This window comes from Anas platyrhynchos, chromosome 3 (assembly GCF_047663525.1).
Source record: "Anas platyrhynchos isolate ZD024472 breed Pekin duck chromosome 3, IASCAAS_PekinDuck_T2T, whole genome shotgun sequence".
Classification (NCBI taxonomy): domain Eukaryota; kingdom Metazoa; phylum Chordata; class Aves; order Anseriformes; family Anatidae; genus Anas; species Anas platyrhynchos.
Genome location: NC_092589.1, coordinates 25,562,957 through 25,581,890, shown reverse-complemented (window position 1 = coordinate 25,581,890; position 18,934 = coordinate 25,562,957). Strand labels below are relative to the sequence as shown.

Here is an 18,934-nt window from a genome sequence, read left to right as displayed (position 1 = left end):
ACGAGACACCATGCCTGGAAAGACAGGCAGCAAAGCCTTCAAATGGAAGGCTTAATATAATTTGGAACTCTTGTTAATGACACAACAGCTTCTGCAAAGTCTTGATATCTCAGCTTTTAGGCTTGGAGGACAGCCAAGCCCTGTCCAGCTTCATTCACACGACAAATTTCTTTGGCTGAAGCATGCACTGACTGACCACACTTTTAAAATTGACTGACAGCAGAGACTGAGAGTACTACCCCTATTCTGTTCTGTTTAGGTAAAGGCAGAGTTTAAGCCTCAGCAGTCCTATATTTGCTTATTTAGTAGCAAAAGGAGAAAAGTTTAGTTATGTATTACAAGTAAATACCTGTTTCGGAGATATTTTATAGCATATACCAAAGGAATCAATTTCTCTAACATAGTGATCTCAAATTAGAATGCCTACTCTCATTCAGGCACTGTCCATAACGTGCATTCAGACATTGTAATGTTAAACTTTATGTTAGATGGGCTAGAGACTGCAATTTCCATTATGCAAGACCCACAAACAGTTGTAGCAGTGGACTCTTGGCAGTACATGTACATGTACTTGACATACTGTAGGCAAATGTAGAAGCAAGAAGAAACCCCAAACCAATCATTTGCTTTCAGGGGACAAATAAACTGTTGTGCCAAGAATACCAGTTATATCTGATTTAATTAACTTAAGGAAAAGAGGCCATGTGGTTGGAGCAGAGGATGAGGAGACAGAAATTTCTGGTAGAAGAGATAATCTGGTACCCTGTGGTACAGAACTCCCTGGAGTCCCTGAGTTCAAATTACAAGTTGCCTGATTTTAAAGAGGAAAGAAATTAATTTTGATGTAGCTGTACCCCATCACCTTACAGGAATTCCTTTTTTTTTAAAAAAAATATATATATATATATATATATATATATATATATATATATATATATATATATATATATTATATATATTTTATATATATATATATTTATATATTTTTTTTATTTGTTTGTTTGTTTTTTTGTTTCTTTTTCCTAATGACGATATCAAAAAAAAAGATTATAAAAACAAGACAGTCCACATACAACCATCTGGAGTGGCATTTTCCACTGCAAAAGTTCAGAAAACAGTGTTTACTTTGCACAAAACTGATTTTTATTTATTTATTTTTGTCTGGTTCCCTATGGAAATGGAACGGAACCGATCATCTCACATGTATGTTTCTATTAGTCGCTATCCCTTCCCCATTAAGTTATTCCTAAAGATACTACATTCCTACAAGTTCCAAGAAAATAACTCAAAGGAGAAACATCCTAAAGAGCTCAACTATATCATTAAACCAGAGAATCCATGTGGACGATGATGGTGATGATGAATGTGTTTATACTGGCTTGCGGGAAAACATTTGACTAATGTGTGTACCCTAGACACCAGAGAGTATAACTATGAGATATCCACAGGAAAGCAAGCTTCCTTTGCCTACTTAACTATATGGTTTTTTGATCTGCCATGTATTATTCTGAAACCAAATTGAAACCCAGTCCTACTTATGTTACAGTAAGGTGATTACAGTGAGTAAGTGCTTTCATGTGGAGAAAATGCCTGGTACTTACAAGCTCTTTAGACTAATGGAGAAAGGCATAATATGAACTGATTTTTGGAAGACGAAGTCAGACAAATTCGAGGAAAAAGCACAGATTTTTAGCCAAGAGAATAAGTAACCTTCAGAGCAGACAGCTGAGGCAAGTAGAGATTCTCTTTTTTAAAAAGTTTACAGATCAAGACAATGCCTTTTTTTGAAAGACAAACTTTAACCATATGCAGATTATTAAGCTCTATCCATAACAATCAGCATGAAATCTATTCAGGTAGTCAGACCAGGTGAGAGCATGTTCCTTCTGGCTTAAATTTTATGCTGCAAGCAAGGGGTACGCAGTCAGGCTTGTAGAAGAGGCCCACTCTCATCAGTGTAAATAACAAAGGGAAAATAACATGTCTGAATATAAAAACAGACAAGTATAAAGTGATTTCTTTCTTTAAAGAAACCCTTTTGTTAAGTCGGGGGCCCATCTATTTTAGATGCCTTTAGATCATTTGGCACCTCACAAATACAGTTTAGCAAATGTTGATTTCATGCTCAGATAAGTTTAAATATTTTCATCTGTCCTCATTTGAAACGGTCAGCAGATAGAGTGGTTAGGCCTAAGCCTTAAAGAGCAAGGTGGCCACCTTACTTTTTTCCCTCACAATTCTTAAGCCTCATTACTGTAGGAAGCTTCCAGGAAGAGACTTAATAAGATTAAGATGACCTCTTGCCTAGGGAGCACCACATTTAATTGTAATATCTGAGCAGAAGTCATTATGGAAAAGACAGACATAATACATACAGATTAACTGGGGAAAAAAAAAAAAAAAAAAAAAAAAACACCAGGAAGACAGCTACTGCAGGACTGATGTGGCCAATGCAGACATGAAATCTTGTTCTATTTTTCATATTTTGCTCATAGAGAAGGAAGAAATGGGAAGGACTGCTTCAAACAGAAGTATATGTATTTCTTGTCCGATCAAAAATGGGGCTGCTTTCAGTGGCAGTCGGTCGGGCTGATTCCTAAAACCAGCACAGCCCTTGAATGCAGGATTCCCCAGTACAACACAGTGGGCTTTTCTGTACCTCACCCATGCTCCTGGATGCCATTCTGTAGCAACAACCTGATTTATCCTCTCAGAGTCTACGCTGATTTGTTGCCTAGGTGTACATTAAGCTGACTGCAGAGAAAGTGTCTGAGGCTAATGCTGGGAAGTCAGGCTGAGAACGCAGTATTTCTTCAATGCGAGAGCTAAGGACACCTATGACCATAGGTGGGAGAACATTTGCAGTTTTGCTATGGCCACAGGCATCAAGCAGGCTCAGCACTAAGGTCGTAGCGCTGTGACTCATGCCACCCACTGCACCTTGCAAACAGTGAGACAGCTACTGGTAGCAAGCGTCAGAAGTTCAAGGTTAATTTTCCAAACGGAAGAGAAAAAACAGGTCACAATTTTCCAGGTCAATGAAGCTGTTCCTGTCATGTTCAGAGGAGAGTTATCTTGGCACTTTGCAAATCCAATAAGAGAAAATGTCGAAATCTACCTGGACGTGTCTTGGACTACAGGGGGAATCTGCTGCATGAAATCAGGGCTGATATCACTTTCTGGGGGATTACCTGTTCAATAGAATTATTTGTTCTCAGCCCCATGACAGAGCAGAAGGGGAAAAAAAAGACCCACTACATCTCAAGGTAGCTTTATATCTACATAAAAAATACCTACAGTCATAGACTCCTGGAAAGGCTGGACCACAAAGTCAGAGTTTAGAGGCAGCTCAGAGCGTTTAAGTAAAAAGGGTACTAGGGACATATTGACTGTAATTGGCAGGTGTTGTACCTCAACTGTCTGCACACAGAGTGCAAAAAGCAAGGACACCTATAACAAGAGCAGAACTGTGTAAAGAGGCTAAATACATCAGGAATGGCTATGTGAAATTTGGAGCTAGGACCAGCTCCCAAACCAGCCATGGTCCTTGTCACTTGTTGCTCAATGTTTAAGAACATTATCTCAGAATCACATCAGGTTGTACTATCACATGCTAAAGCCACTGCTAAGGATTACTGGGAAACAAAAATGTGGCTCAGCAGTGCTCAGCTCCCACTCCAGATACATGGCCAAGGCTTTAACATTGTCTCAGAGCTCAGTGATCATTTTTGGGGAAGAACTCTGCCATCTCCCAAGACACACGAGAGCTGATGGAATGACTTGCCAACCTGAAAGCCTTCGAGCTGTAAAAGATGCTGGCTACCTAGATATTTTCTGGTGGGCAGCAGGCTCCAAAGTTCTGAAAAGCCCAACTGCCTAAAAAAAAACTGCTGGATGGCAGGCTTTTGGAGGCAGAGCAAGAGTAACCCTTCCATTCACAGTAAATGGGAGGGTTGTGTGGCTAAGCTTGTATATGTGGGAGTGTTTGGGCACTGAAAGGTAGCAAAAAGGTGCCATCTGCAGGCTCAGACCTCCTCAGAACACCTCCCAGAGGAACCACAGCTCCTCCACGCGCAGCCTGCTGTGCGTGCCAGGATGCCTTGGGCACCACTCTCAGCTGCAGGGCATGCTCAGGTGCTGCGGCTCCGTGGGGCTGACTGACTGGTCCTGGACCCAGGAACACTCCTGGGTAGGAACGGTGTCAAAAGTCAACTTGGTAGGAGCTCTGGTTATTGCTTGTTACAACCTGAGCTCTTTCCTGCAAGACACTGCACATACCGCATTACAACAGAAGGTAATTCTGTGATTGTTCACAGCAGCACGCATCGAGCAGCTTGTGCAAGGCACCTGAGAGATTTCTGTTCCTAGGGTCATATTTTCTGACACACCTATCAGAACAGCACGGTTTTAAACGATCTTTTTAAAAATAAATAAATAAAGGAGAGAGAGAGCTGTCCCTGTCTTTTGGAGGAATTTATTCTCATTTAAGAAATACCAGTGCTGGAAAAAAAATCTGAAGCATTTATTTCATCAGGACTATTTTGTGACCTGGCAGAGTCCCTTTAAATGTGGGTAGTAATTCTTCTTTGCCCTTTCAGTCTGTCACCTACGAAACAGTCATCAACAACCACAGCTACCTATCGGCTGTTACAGAACCATCTGTGCAGCCTTTGATCATGCACTTTTTATTTTATTTTTTTTCCTTCCAGATTGTTATCACCCTTCTGGAAACTAAGAATGGGACAAAATGTTGCAGCACTCTTACACGGTAGGGTGATATGTTGTTAGTTGCTACAGTATAAAATAAACAGTTCAGGGTAGCGGCTGCTGACACCTCAGGCAGCCCACAAACCTCAGGTCACAGCAAACACAACAAACAAATATTTAAGGCCATTAAGATTTTCTCAGAATGTGAAATCTGGTTTCTATGATACCTCATTCAGTTTTGGAGTGGCCAAAACTCAGAATCTGATAATATTTTTGTTTCCATTCTGGTGATTTTCATGTCGTCTCAAGCTCAGCCTGAACCCTGGGATATAATCAAAATCTAAATTGGAATGTAATTTGGGGGTCATGTTGATCTGTAATTTCCATCTCTTTTTCTACTTGAAAACAGAAAGAAAACTTTACTTGTACCTGTATTGTTGGCTACAACTTGTTTCAAAGAATCTGATTACAGTTGTCTGTTATCACTAAAAAGGAAGAATAGACGTCATGTGCTCTGAAATTCACAATTCAAGAGCAGCCACGCAGGTTACTGAGGACTTAAATCAGCAAAACAGGGGAGTTATGTAGAAAATTGATGCAGAGTTTCAGTAAGAAAAATAAGCAACCCTGATGCAGGTTTGCAATGCTAGCTAAAAATAACATAACATTTTGTGGTCAAATGCACATTTAGTTAATTAGATCATTTGATTCACAGAATATTCGTTTGAATAAAAACAGGGCTCCAGAGCTTATTCCCTTCTTGTCCTCAGGGACATGCCCACATGATGTAGTCCCAGAGAAGACAGTGGCTTTGCCTGGGTCCCCGGGGCACGGTGCTCATCCCTTACCACACATGAGAACACGAAGTCCCTTACTGTCTGCCAGCCTGAGAATCTGCTCATTCAATTTCTCAGCGTCTTCCAACTTGTTCTCTCTCATCTTTTAAGTCCTGAGCGTTCAGGCAGTTAATGTGTTCTCTGCTAGAGGTGATTATTATATTAATTAGTCATACTCCAAAGCTTTACATGGAATGGACTGGAGCATTTAACAGCCAGAAGTTATAATGCCACCTCTTAGAATCATTTCAAAGTGACTCCACAAACAAGATCTTTGCAAAAGCCTCCCACCACAGAAGTGATTCTCCCTGTGGCCACAGGGAGCCACACAGCCACTATTATGAATCCAGGGGAGAAGGCAAGGGAGAGAGCAAAATCCCTGGTCTCTTAGCACCCTGCCAGGAGTTACAGGGGTTGCTCTGCCCTTGAGGAGACTGTACTGGTTGCACCTGGGCTTCAGTTAGCTGTTTTCTCGCCAACTCCTGCTGGGAGTCTTGCACTGTTTTTAGCCAGGCGTATAGAATGCATATGTAGCAAACTACTTGTACCTACCTGCAGGCAAATGGGGTAATTAGTGCAGCCTGTCATCATAATTTCTGTGTTTGTTTTTGACTGCAATGTTCAGGTCACTTTGCAAGACGTAGGATGACTGTTAATCTCTGAAGCCTTAAGCAACATCATGAGGTGCTTGACCCCACAGATAATCCAGTTTTTGTGTAATCACCCCAAGGTGTGTAACTCAAACATTTAATTGTACAGTACAAATTCCACACCGGCAGCACCATAGACCAGAAGGCCTAATCATTATCTCACAGTCCATACATCTAAATATTAGTGTACAGGTCCAGTAGCATGCAGCTTCCTAGAGCTTTTGGGACAAGACTATCACAGTAAGCTCATTCAGCACCATCAGCCTCTTTACCAAGACCCCTAACTGGCTTTTAGGAGCAGAACTTGTGGTGCAGTTTCCTGTTTTCTCCTTTAAAATGTTGCCACCAAATTTCAATCTGGTAAACTGAAGGACTCAAGAAGAGGGAGGAGAAAACTTAAAAGAATCAGCAACTTGATAGAGCAGCATCCAGAGATCAAACTGATTAAGGCAGAACACAGAGCGATCAATTTTCCTTCTTTATTTTCTTTTCAGCATGTGATCATCTTTTCCTTTCTCCAAATGTATGTACAGTAGGAAGGTAGAAACAAACCTCTTTGGTGATTTTAATTCTAGCTAGGCATCTGATTAGATGTTCTTTCATTCACTGAGATACTTAACAGTCATTGTGGTTCAATCTCATTTAACAGAGCAACCGAGCAGTTGCCTAGATTTTATCTAAGAGTTTAAAGATTGAGGTTCTGAGATTCTTACTGTGCTGGATTAGAAAGGGAGTGGTGATAGTGTCATAGACTTGCCTAGGGCCACATGAGAAGCTATTTGTTGAGCCAGAAATTGAGCTTGATTATCCTGAATTACTTCAGTCTGGTGTCCCATCTACTGGCTCATTTCTGATTGCAAGTCAAAGTACATCTGCTTGAAGGTGCCCATTTGATCTGTAAATGTTAAGTCTCAAGTCTAAATGTAGTCTCAACTGTAAATGTCCCCAGCGTTGTCCGAGAGCTGATAATTCCTAAATAAAAAGCAGCTTCTATTTCTCTGCTCTATATATGTAGCAGAGATAAGTGTATGGAGCAAGGACTGCTCCTCAGAGGACTTAAAAAATACTCTTTGACCAAAAGCTATTTGACATTTCCTTTGCCACTCTGCAAGGCTCCTCAGAGGGCTTAGCTACTGTTATTTCTGCCAAGGAAGCAAAGACACCATTTCATTTCTCTCAAGCTAAACAGGGTATGATGTGCAGCAATTCAGAATTAATTTGACAGTAACGGAGACGGCAACTATTACTGTGAGGTATTTCTGCTCTGCACATTGCCATCCTGTCCTCATTTCACCCCCACCCCCCAAGTTTTGGTGTTACAAGGAGTTGCTGAAAGCAGGCAGGCCCATGGACAAGGCACTCTCATGTACACTGCTCTGTCCTGGCACAGCAGCAGCTTTGGCTTTGACAGCCTCTGTGGGTACAGGAGCCCTCAAGTCCCACAGAAGTGCAGCTCTCACTTTTAGGAAGAGAACTGTCACAATAACACACACAGGTCCACGGGAAGTAGCAATTCCTTCTAAACAGGAGGCTGGGATAGAATTAGAACAATTTTGGTCAGCTGGGATTTTTGGAGAACATGTGGCCCAACACCTTGCTCAGCTCTTAGGAAATCTAAGGCTGTTTTCATCAAGAAACAGCTAGGAAGACTTTCTGTTTTCTAGCTGGCTCTTTTTTCCACTACCAATGCCCAAAGCAAACTGATGATGAAAGGATGCATTCTGTGTACATGGCTAAGAAAAACAGGACAGGGTGAATTTAAAATATACACAGCCACTTTCTTTCTAACAGTGGTATCAATGCAGAATGAGCAGCACTGAGGCCAATATGGTTATAAAAGCAGACACTACTGGCTACAGTCCCACAATACACAGCATCAGGGGATCCTCTCTTTATTGATTTGATTTATTAATGTACACGCTGTAATTTAGGCCTTGTAACATTGAGAATGAGGGCAAAGCCCTGAAATAATGAATGGCCTAGGGTGAAGAAAACCAATCTGTAGTCTCTTTATATTCTCCTCAAAACTGCCTCACTTCCCTTCGTTATCCCTTCCCTTTCTAAAAAGAAATGGAATTTCAGCCTACCTTGTCTGAGCTTGGGTCCTGCCAGGCTGAATACCTGTGCTCAGCAGAGATTTATTTCACCCACTCTTCTACAAATGCCCACAGAAAGTGTCGCACAGAGCTGCTCTAGGCTCACTGCCAGGTTCCCAGACATGGCCTCTCCCTGATCCCAACCTACCCTAATCATTTTGCAACCTTCCTGTGTAGATGCAAGCTAAAGATGGTTGCTGAAGCTGGTCGCTGAAGAAACCCACACATGGCAAGAATATGAAGATGTGGGAGGACAGACATTACATGCAAGGGAGAGGCAGGTGAAAGGGTTGGGGAGGGTTGGGAATAGGAACAGATTGGACTGAGCCCTAACTCAGCACCCCAACAGTCTCCCATTCATGCTCAGAAAGTACTTTGGGGCTATTGATATTTTTACACACAGCACAGAGAGGTTCCTGTCCAGCTGATGAAAGGAGTTTCCTTAGTTTTTAATATCTTCACAGCTGAATTTGTAAAATCAAAACTTAATGTTGTACTAAGGTATTAACATGAGGTCTCAGCTCTGTTCAAGTCAACATATGCCTCATCTCTGTCTTCACTCTGAATAGCTAGATTAGGACTGTTTTAGCAACTAGCCCTGTGACGATAAAGTGCATCATTTATAAAAATCACTTTAAGTCATATACATGAAAAACTTCAGGAAACAAGACCATTTCAACGGGTTTCCATAAACTTAACTTCTACAAGAACAACAGACTCACCTGCTTGGCCCAACAAGCAACATACTTGCTGCTTCCAGGTAGCAAATTATTTCAGTGGATTAAAACCAGGACACACTCATCTTCAGATAATGGGTGAATAAGTCTTTTTCTTTCTTTAAACAAGGACAACAGGAAGGTCAGTTATCTACATGCTGCTGTTGAAAATGGTGAGTTTGTTTTTTACTGAAACCCTCCTACTGGTGTTCCTGTGTGGACACAGAGGCTGTGAGGCATTTCTGTAGCTCTGGAATGAAATGAGCACTGCTACAAATTTCACAGGAGACAGGTAATGATCAAAAATTTGATCTTTTGATGGGTTGCAGTGTAGAAAAGTAGGATGCTTTCATTATTAACATTCTCATACATTTAATCCTGTGGTAATCTATTGCATAAACCAAGAATTATTCCTCAAAGAAATGTAGGAGATAAACTCTTTCAATTTGTTGTATGAGCAATGAATGCTGGGCTCCTAAAGATTTTTATTTTCTTGCCTGAACTCTGTTTCCCACCACATAATAGTAGCTCTGCTGCGTGTTCCCCTGAGATGCCCACTGGGCACAGGAGACACATGCTGCAGTTACTGTGCAGCCATCCACATATTGGCCAGCTGAGCAAATTCTTTGAAATGTGTGTATTCTACCTGTATTTTCTTTTGTATTCTTATGGGACTCACTAAAATGGTGAGCCTGTCCTCCATGCAGCTATCAGTTTTTTCAATAGAAATTCCTCTTAGGATCACACTTGAGATTTCTACCTGATTTAAATGTAGCTGAGTATGGCCAATAGGCCTGAACGCTATGGGGCAGGGTAACAGCAGATGGACCAACCACAAAGATCATATTTCCTTGGGAAACTGGGGATGCTTCTCCCATCCCTAATGGATGGGATGGAAATGCAATATTAAGACTCCCAGAAAACCTGTTTTATGGCAATTAAATGTAATACAATACTCTAAAGGCATATTGATGTTATAAGGTAATTTTCCTATACTGCCATGACAGAGCTGAATCATTTTTATGTCCTAGATAAACATATAATAATTACATATCTTAATTTGATAATTCCAGATTTGAAAACCTTTTGGATTTGGGATAATCTCATATTCCTACAGCATATTTCACTGTAAATTGCTAATATGACTGAGGGGATGGACAGCATGATTTTGCCTATAAGTTTTATAATTAAAAATGTCATATACAGATAAGGTGCTTTTCCAATACCTTGAAAATGTATTCAGCCTAATTTTAGAGCTGTCCTTTGTTACAGTTGAATCCAGCTATTCAGTCATAAAATGAGTTTCCCATTAAGCCACAGTCTGACAAAAAATAATGTAGGTAGAAGAAAAAGCCTGTTTTTGGCCCAACTAACTACAGACGAACCAAATACAGTCATTTTAATGCATCTCAGTGTTTATGAGAATGACAGCATAGTGCACTCGTGCTTACAATGTTAGCATCAACGTGAAGGTCATACGTAAGCTCAATTTTGTTCTCTGACGTTGACCCCCAGTGCTATTAACAGCATTTTAACACCAGGAGTATGCTTTTGCCTAAGCTAACCAGGAGACCCAAGACAGCTCTATATAGGCCGAAAGAGAGTAGTGTTACTGTGAAAGTGCCTTAACAATAAAGATGTTAACTGGCTCAAATCAACATCAGTCCATGTATAAATGTTCGTGGAGGTTAAGTGACAGACTAGTGTGTCTGACTAGCTGTGACCAGTAACTCAGCTGTGTATAGCATTACAAGAGTAAGGGTATAATTTAAGCTGAGGTTAGACTTTTCTCATGAGCTCTGGTACTCACTTCTCTCTCTTACATTAATGTGTCTATTAAAAATTACCTTTCTATGACTTCTTTATCTGTTCAGCTTAGGCATACCCTGCAGCACAGTTCCTTGAAGTCCCATTCTTGCCTGCTATACGCTGTGTCAAAGAATCTAAAAATGGATTCTGAACTTTCTGTAGATCCTTGCAGCTAGATGGATATGACTCAGGCAAGATTGTAGGAAGAGGCAGTATCTTTTATTATTTGATCTAGTAAAATACATTTGTAAAATACATTTCTTCTCCCAGTAGGCTTTTCCTAATGTCTTTAATAGAAAAATATACTGTACAGTCATTATGTGATTCCTAATTATCAAGAACTGGCTCCAAATTGTTCTGCTTCAGATGTATTGGCCTGCACTGCACTAAGCTGAAATCTTCCATTCAGTAAGGTTAGTAACAGCGGGACCATTTGCTGTGTGCTGCTCAGAGGTACAGATCACTGAATTCTGCACTCTTGCTATGAAATCAATCAATCCTGTCACCTGCTGGATCATGCTGCCAGCTTAGTCAGCTCCCTGAGAGGTTTCATTTTTGAAATGGAAAACGCAGGTGAAGATTGCTGCTTTAGCTGTCTGTGATTAAACTACTTGTAAAAAATAGCAGTGTCCTCCAGCATTCATGTATTGTACAGAAGGCATTCCTGAGGATGTTTCCAAACAGAAAAGAAATATCTTCCTGAAAAGATGTGGTTTTGCAAAATTCCTCCTTATTTCTAGGGAGAAATCTCCATAGGGAACATTAGACAGTATTCAAGAAGATAAAAAGGTTAAACATTAAAGAAAAGACTTGGAACTAAAAACTAAAAAATAAAAACCCCTCTCCCGTTCTCTCATGAAGGTATTCCATGGATATACCGTAAGTATCCAGGACATACCTAAATCAATATTGCAATATTAGAACTGGGGTGCTGCAGTGGTAGTTAAAGCACAAAAACATGTGATGTTTAGTGAGCCTGAGTTATCATTGTCCAGAAGACCTGGGGACACAGGGTATGGGGGCATGGGATGTGCAACATGGAGAGAGGAGGCCCAGAAGACATCCTACAGAGTGTATGGCCCCGGTTTAATCCTCACCTGGAATGGTGTCCTTAGTCCTGCGTTTCTGAGGTGAATGGCCTGTTGGTCACACCCCAGGAGAAACACCGACCTGTTACCTAACCTCTGCAGCTCCACTTCAGCCAGAATCACAGATTTAATCCCCCCACCAGCTAGCTGTGAGAACTGTGCCGGCAGGAAGCAATAGGTTGGTTTGAGTGGACTTCATTTTTTTGCCAGTATTACTCAGCGCAGAAAAATGAAAGCAGAGTGAGGCAAAGCCACTTGGTAGGCCGGAGGGGTATGGCCTCTAAATCTCTCCCAATGACAGTCTTCACAATGACAAAGGCTTCGTGTATTGCTTTACATATTGAAACAGTCTCCAAGGTTTCACTATTCTGATGAATTAGGCCTTTCCCCCCACACTCCCCCCTTCAAATTTTTGATCTCTCTCTCCGAAGGTATACTAAATATGCTTTGAAGTTTCAGATAAATTTGGAACGTTTTTATTTATAATTTTAATTAGTAGACATCAGAGGATCTGACCCCTTTTATAATAACTGGAAGGGTTGAATAATTGAGGTCTGAGTAGTCAAGGTCAAAATATGTTGCTTAATATACATCTTACAATTATCTAGTATTGACTTTATAATGTCACAGATTAAACTATGAAATGTTCAGAACTCAAAGGTCTATTTTCTTCTCTATAAAGAAATCAAACTTTTTTCTTTTTTAACTGAAAATTATCAACAGCATGAAAATTATTAACAGCATAGTGACATAACATTTCATGGAGATGCAGTACATCTGCTCCTGTTTAGGTCTATTCACATGAGCAATAATACTTAGGATAAAGCTGCTTCTGCCTTTAATACAGGATCTGTTATGCCAGGAGAGGTTCAATGCCTGCACCAAGCACAATTACATAACGATGCTTCATCCTCAGTGTCTACTGGCATGCATTAGTCAACGAGGACGAGAGGCATACACTCATAGGAATCAATGTTTCTCTTAACATCATGCATCAGAGAGATGAACAGACAGACACCCCCGTGAAAATGGGTCTGAGGAGCAGGTGACATGTCTTAAGACAATTTCTTAAGACATTTTTCCTCATTCCCTCTGAAAGGAAGAACAAGAACATTTCTGTTTCCTTACGCTAATCTGTTTTCAAAGGTTAATACATGTATATAGAACAGGCTCGTAAATCATGGTGTTACTTCTGCAGTGATAAATGCAGGAAAGAAGAGGAAGAAACTGGTCTACGTGCAGTCCAGTTCAGTAGCACTGGCTATTGGTAGACACCAGTGTAGCTAGTGCATTTGGGGACTTACCAGAAACAGCTTAAGCTATGTTTCAGAGCAGAAGATGAGTACTCTAACATGCTTGAGCCAGTCTAACTAAACCACTGAATGCTTGTACGTAATTATTTCTACAAAGCTGCTTCCTATCTCTTACATTCAAATTAGCTGCTTCAGTCAAGTAATTATTTTCCTTCAGATTTGTGGAAAGAACGAGCTAGAAGTAAGGTGCTTCTATCAGAAAAGGGTAAAAGGCAGCAAGAGACACGTTGTACTATGATCACTATAGGCCCCCTAGCAAGGAACAGTTCAAAAGAGGGCAGGGCAGAACATTTAATTTGCTTCTGAATGGGCCACAAACCTGATAAAAGTGAATTTTGGGTACTTGTCCTGTAACCTTGTTAGCCACATCAGTGAGCACTCCAGACCCTTGTCCGATAGTCTGCTTAGTTTTTCTTCTCTGCACTTTCCTTTTCTGATTTTGGCACAAGTCTACCAGTGTCAGTGGCGATGGGAGCACAGGTACAAACGAGACTACTGGCATTTTAATTGTCATGTGGCCAAGACCTGAGCAGAGTTAGCTGAAAAAGTGGTTAAACCATCATATCAAGGTGTTGTCTCATGAGCGCACCTAGATTTAATCAGGACACAGGAGGAAGTTCCCTTCCATCATTTCAGATGAACAACATTTAGCCCCCACACAAAATCACAATGCTACTATTGTGACTATAGTTAGTTCAACAAGAATCATAATTAAAATCAATGCAACCTGAAGCATGATAGGACACATTACAAGGAGCCAGAAATGAACTCCAAGTCAAAGCACAGCCTATTCAATTGTCAGGTTTGATAACAGGAGCCTTATTGTTTGGGCTTGTTCTAATTCACTTTGAGTCTGTAGTCTGTCAAACTGCTGTGTGGTGCTGCCTTCAAGCATTCTTTAATTAGTGCCAGGTACAGTAATTGCGATGCAATTGAGTAACTTACAGACTGAGCATCCTTACAACCTTATTTACAACCATGAGCTGTCTCTAAAGAGCCTCTGAAGAAGTTAAAGAATTAAGCTGATAACCCTTTTGCTAGGTTGTGATGTGCAGGAAAGACTGGGCTGTTGAAAAGCAGCAATTTCTCTACAGTTCCTTTTTTTTTTTTTTTTCTTTTTCTTCTTTTAGTACTTTTAGCCTTCTTTACCTTCCATAGGAGATGATGCAGCAATTAGAAGGAACAAGTATATCTGTTAGCAAAATGTGTTTTCTTTTTCCTCCTGACTTGCAGATGTTGAAGCATTTTTAAAATAACCTTGCACTAAATTTCCTAGGTAGGCACCACACTGCATTTTGTCATCAGAATATGTACTTCCAATACCAAGTAAGGGTTATTGCTATAAGCTCAAGATTTCCTACTACTCATACAGTGCTGCAAAGCAAAGAATTTTTTGCTTCTGCAGTTTTGTTCATTTAACAGTGGCTCTCGCCTTTCTTAGTATACAGCTTATTTCTGACTCATCTTCTGCGCTTACAAAATACTAGATAAAAATAGATTATTGTTCCATCTAAATTCCCATAATCCTTGTACTCATTAAAAATAAAGTCATGTAACTGTTCTTAGTCAGGATTGCACTAATCAGTGCAATTGGCACTTCTGACCTTGTGATATCTCCCCTTAATACAATCAGGTTTGCTGTGCTGCCTGAGCTACCGTACACAGCATATATAATACCTCCTTACACAACAAGGTGCTAGAGAGAGCCGTGCAAGCCAGAAGACAAGTGTCAATACATTTTTGCATAGTAACATGTATTTTTTCCAAATCTTCACCCTTTGGCTTAGCTGAATATGTTGGATTTATTTTCATATAGCAAATTAAATGGCCACACATAAAAATCAGAGACCAAATTTAATAGATGCTTTAGAGAGCCAGGACTATTTCTCAGTCAGTGAATGATTTAGGGTATTCAGGCTGCGCTTTGGTTTCTACAAACACCAGCTCAAAGATTTCAGGGGGATGCAAACAAACCTCAAGTGGTTTGTTAAACATTTTTTTTTTTTTTAAAGATAAGTATTAGGATGAAGGAAGTAAATTCTCTTAAATTCTCTGATTGCTTAAAACCTACCTTATGGAACCATTTTATCTTTTTGGATTTCTTCCTTATGCAAGGAAGCTAAATGTGTATTTTTGCACAGGGGATAAAGAACCATTGGCAGTAGCCTATTAGTAGCTAGTAGTAGCTGCTAACATAGTTACAATTTGATTTATATGTATTTCACCGGAGTCAGGATATCACTAATGGTAAATCCATTAATTAATCTAACCTTGCCATCAAGATGTATTTAAATTACTATTTAAATAAATTACACCAACAGGACTATCAGTTCTCTGAATGTTATAATAACAAGCGGAAGGAAATAACTGTGCAGGTGATGAAGCTACAGGAATGAGAGCAGAAGTTTAAATAGTTAGCTCAGAGTAATCCCAGTCATTGTAGGCATGACAGAGGTATATAAACCTAGGAAAGGTAAACAGAAAAAAAAAAAAAAAAAAACAAAACAAATTGGGGATTTTTTTTATTTTTTAAACTGCTCATTAACACAAGGGGGAAAAATAACCAATGCAAAGACAGAACACTTAGATCTAATGAAGCTTTTTATGAAACACAGTGGACTCTTGAAGAGCCTGTAAGTGGCCTGCAGGACTCATTAACCTCCCCAAGCACAAAAATATATCAGGACTACAAAACAGAACAGACAGTGAGGAGGCAAACTAAAAAGAAAACAAATTTGGGATCTAAATTCCAGTGGGCCAGGACACAAGCCAGCTTCTAACAGAAAGGTTAGGAAGAAAAATCCTATATATAGCAAGGTTATTTGATACTTATCCACTCCAGGGATCCTTACAATTTTCCCTGAGGCACCAGCACTGGCTATTCCTGGTGAGCAGATAATGGCTCAGGCATATCTGGGGGCTGATTCACTGTGCAGCTGCTGTGAGCTGTGTTCACATAATGAATGAAGGCATTACAGCAGTGCCAATAAGAAAAATCATTGAATAGCCTCAAAAAATACTATTTTATTTGTTGCTCTCTCCTGCAGGATCAGAGTCATTTTAAGCCTGTTGTACTGAGAATTTGTCCAGAGAAGCTGTGGATGCCCCATCCCTGGAGGTGCTCAAGGCCAGGCTGGATGAGCCCCTGGGCACCCTGGTCTAGTGGGAGGCGTCCCTGCCCACCGCAGGCAGGTAGGAACTGGATGGGCTTTAAGGTCCCTTCCAACCCAACCCATTCTGTGATTCTATGAATTTAAAAGCCTACAAGAGAACTGGCACTCAACTTACAAGCAAAATAGTAAGTTCCACAGACTTTCAGACAACATCTAGTCTAGTAACCTGCATAATGTAGGTCACAACCTCCCAGTGTAGTAATTAGGGTAAACAGTACCTCCTTCTATTTCAGCTCTGTAGTAAAATATTTAAATTGACAGTTGTATCTTCAAGTCTGAAGAACTGAACACATACCTGTCAGGATAGCTTCTTCTGCACAGAACTGCTGCGTCTTAGGGCTTTTCTTTTCAGACTATTTAGTCCATGAGTGAAAGTACCTACAGAGGACTTTACATAATAGAATTTTATTTTACTTTCCATGGGATAAACAGGCTAGGCTTCGTTCTTCCACTAACTTTTTCCAGATTACCTTTGTAGCTTTAACTAGCTGTGTGGGGTCTTTTTTGGACTTTGGTACAACTTCATTTCAGCTTCTTGGAGGGAAAAAAAAGTCAAAATGTATTCAGTGACTAATGCTAAAACTCCACCTTTGTCTAGATCCTTCTATCAGCACAACTGAACTTGTGACACCTATAGCCATGTGGCATGTACACAGGCAACCTTCAGAGACTGTCCTCCCATGTGTGTTCTTCTGTCCACTTAGCAAATACCTGCTTGTCTGCAAAACGTACTACTTTTCTCAAGGTTAAATAATTACAGGGTAAACACAAAGCACATACCAAACCTCATTAGTATTACTGTAAGGCAATAGTTGGAGAAACAAAATCCATCTGCTTCAAGCGACAGAGGAATCAATACACAGTATTGGAATAAGCAGAAGTGGGAGAACATTTATTTGCCAGAGATTAATCCAGCAGTGGTTAATCCACGTTGTTTCAGCAACTATTACTGCAGGCTTGTGGGCAATAAACAGAGCCTAGTTGTAAGCAATGACTCTACTGGCCTATTAAAATAATATTAATATTTTGTCATCAGTTTTGGCTAAGAAACTTCCTGGAAAAACAGCCCCACCCTAATTATAGCCTATGAGGTTCAACTCTGGAGTCTCTGAATTTGTGTTTGTCAAGTGCAGACCCCATAATTCATTCACTGGTTGTGGTGTAACAGAGCAGAGCACTGCACATACAACCATGTTCCACTTTTTTTTTTTTTTTTTTTAAACCAGTTGTCAGGGAGGATTTGGTCAAAATAGCGGCCAAATAAAACCATATCCCTGAGCCAACAATTCTGCTCCTCAAGTTTAAGTTTGCCGCAGTGAAGCTGTCTCATCCAGCGGAAAGCACTCTTTTCTTTTTCAGAGGATGCACAACTCCACAACCGTGTGTACTTCAAGCCACAAGTGCAGAGGGACAGCCCCACCTGCGAGGTATGGGTTCCTCCACTTCAGGTACTTGCTGACAAGCACCATCCCCACGTGTCAGCTTAAGAGAAACACAGGGATGAAGGAACACAACAGCAGCAGGAAAAACAAAAACGAACAAAACCCAAACAAAACAAAACCCACCAAACCCAACAAAACAACCAAAACATACAACAGCACCGTGAATACAACCAACCAACAACTTCAGCGTTCCCAAATGTGTAAAAAGCCTACAGGGAAAATAAAACCCAGCGACTTCACCTCAGAGAACAGTACTGGCAGGTTTGTGGTTTCCCGGTGCTGCTGTACCTATCGCCCTCACCTCAGTGAAGGAGATGTGTGCAAGGAGAGGGAAACATGTCGGCTGTCTGGTTGTGCTGGTGGGAGGTGAGGATGAGACAGACAGGAGTCAGGCAGCAGCACTTCCACCATCGCATCCTAATGTGAAGTTTCAGCCTCTAATCTCGTTTGATGGAGTCTCCTGAAGGGGGAGCCAGTGGATGAAGAGGAATGCGTGATTCTTCCTTAAAACCAAGACTGGGGCAAAAAGAAAGAAAAAGGCGGCCCAGGGTGTGCCAAGCAGACAAGTTAGAGCCACGGCTCAGAGCAGGGAGCATGCAGTTTCAGCAGAGACAATGCAAGGAACAGCCAGCATCCTGAGGAGGAGGAGGAGGAGAAGGAGAAAACCTTTCTAAGGGGGTGGGCAGCATGTCTCATCTCAAGTCAGCCAGCCAGCCATACCTAGTCCAGAAAGGAAAACAGAGAGGGCAGAAAAAATGGTTTATTAACTTTTCTGTTCTGTCTTGCCCAGCAATTTTGAGTCAGTATTCAATATATGGTCCCAATAATGCCATAGACAGAAGTCCTACTGCGCTCTACTGCTACTCAACCTATCTGCCTGAAGAGCCAAGTCTGCCCTTTTATTTATTTGTATTTATTTACAGTGGAAACTTGCATTCAGTCATTGGTTGCCACTGTCTCCATTCTTTCTGGTGTCACTGCCTCCTGGGGTGACTTCTCTTCCTGATGGACTCTTCCATGATCTCTCTGGCTAGATATATAACCTTCCTTTTGCCTCTGTTATGATGCTTACTGTCAAACACACACTTTACAAAGTGATTTGGA

The 18,934-nt window shown here is 40.7% G+C and overlaps 1 long non-coding RNA gene across 2 annotated transcripts in view; it reads left to right on the top strand.

Moving 5' to 3' along the window:
* The window catches only part of LOC140002114 (uncharacterized), a 23,472-nt gene extending 4,538 nt beyond the window's left edge, over positions 1 to 18,934 (top strand). The window contains exon 3 of one of the 2 annotated variants that reach the window (XR_011808100.1): positions 16,263 to 18,934. This is a non-coding gene — a long non-coding RNA (uncharacterized lncRNA). Of the gene's footprint in view, positions 1 to 1,546; positions 2,931 to 16,262 lie in introns of those variants that run through there. The other variant, XR_011808101.1, reaches the window with a different exon arrangement.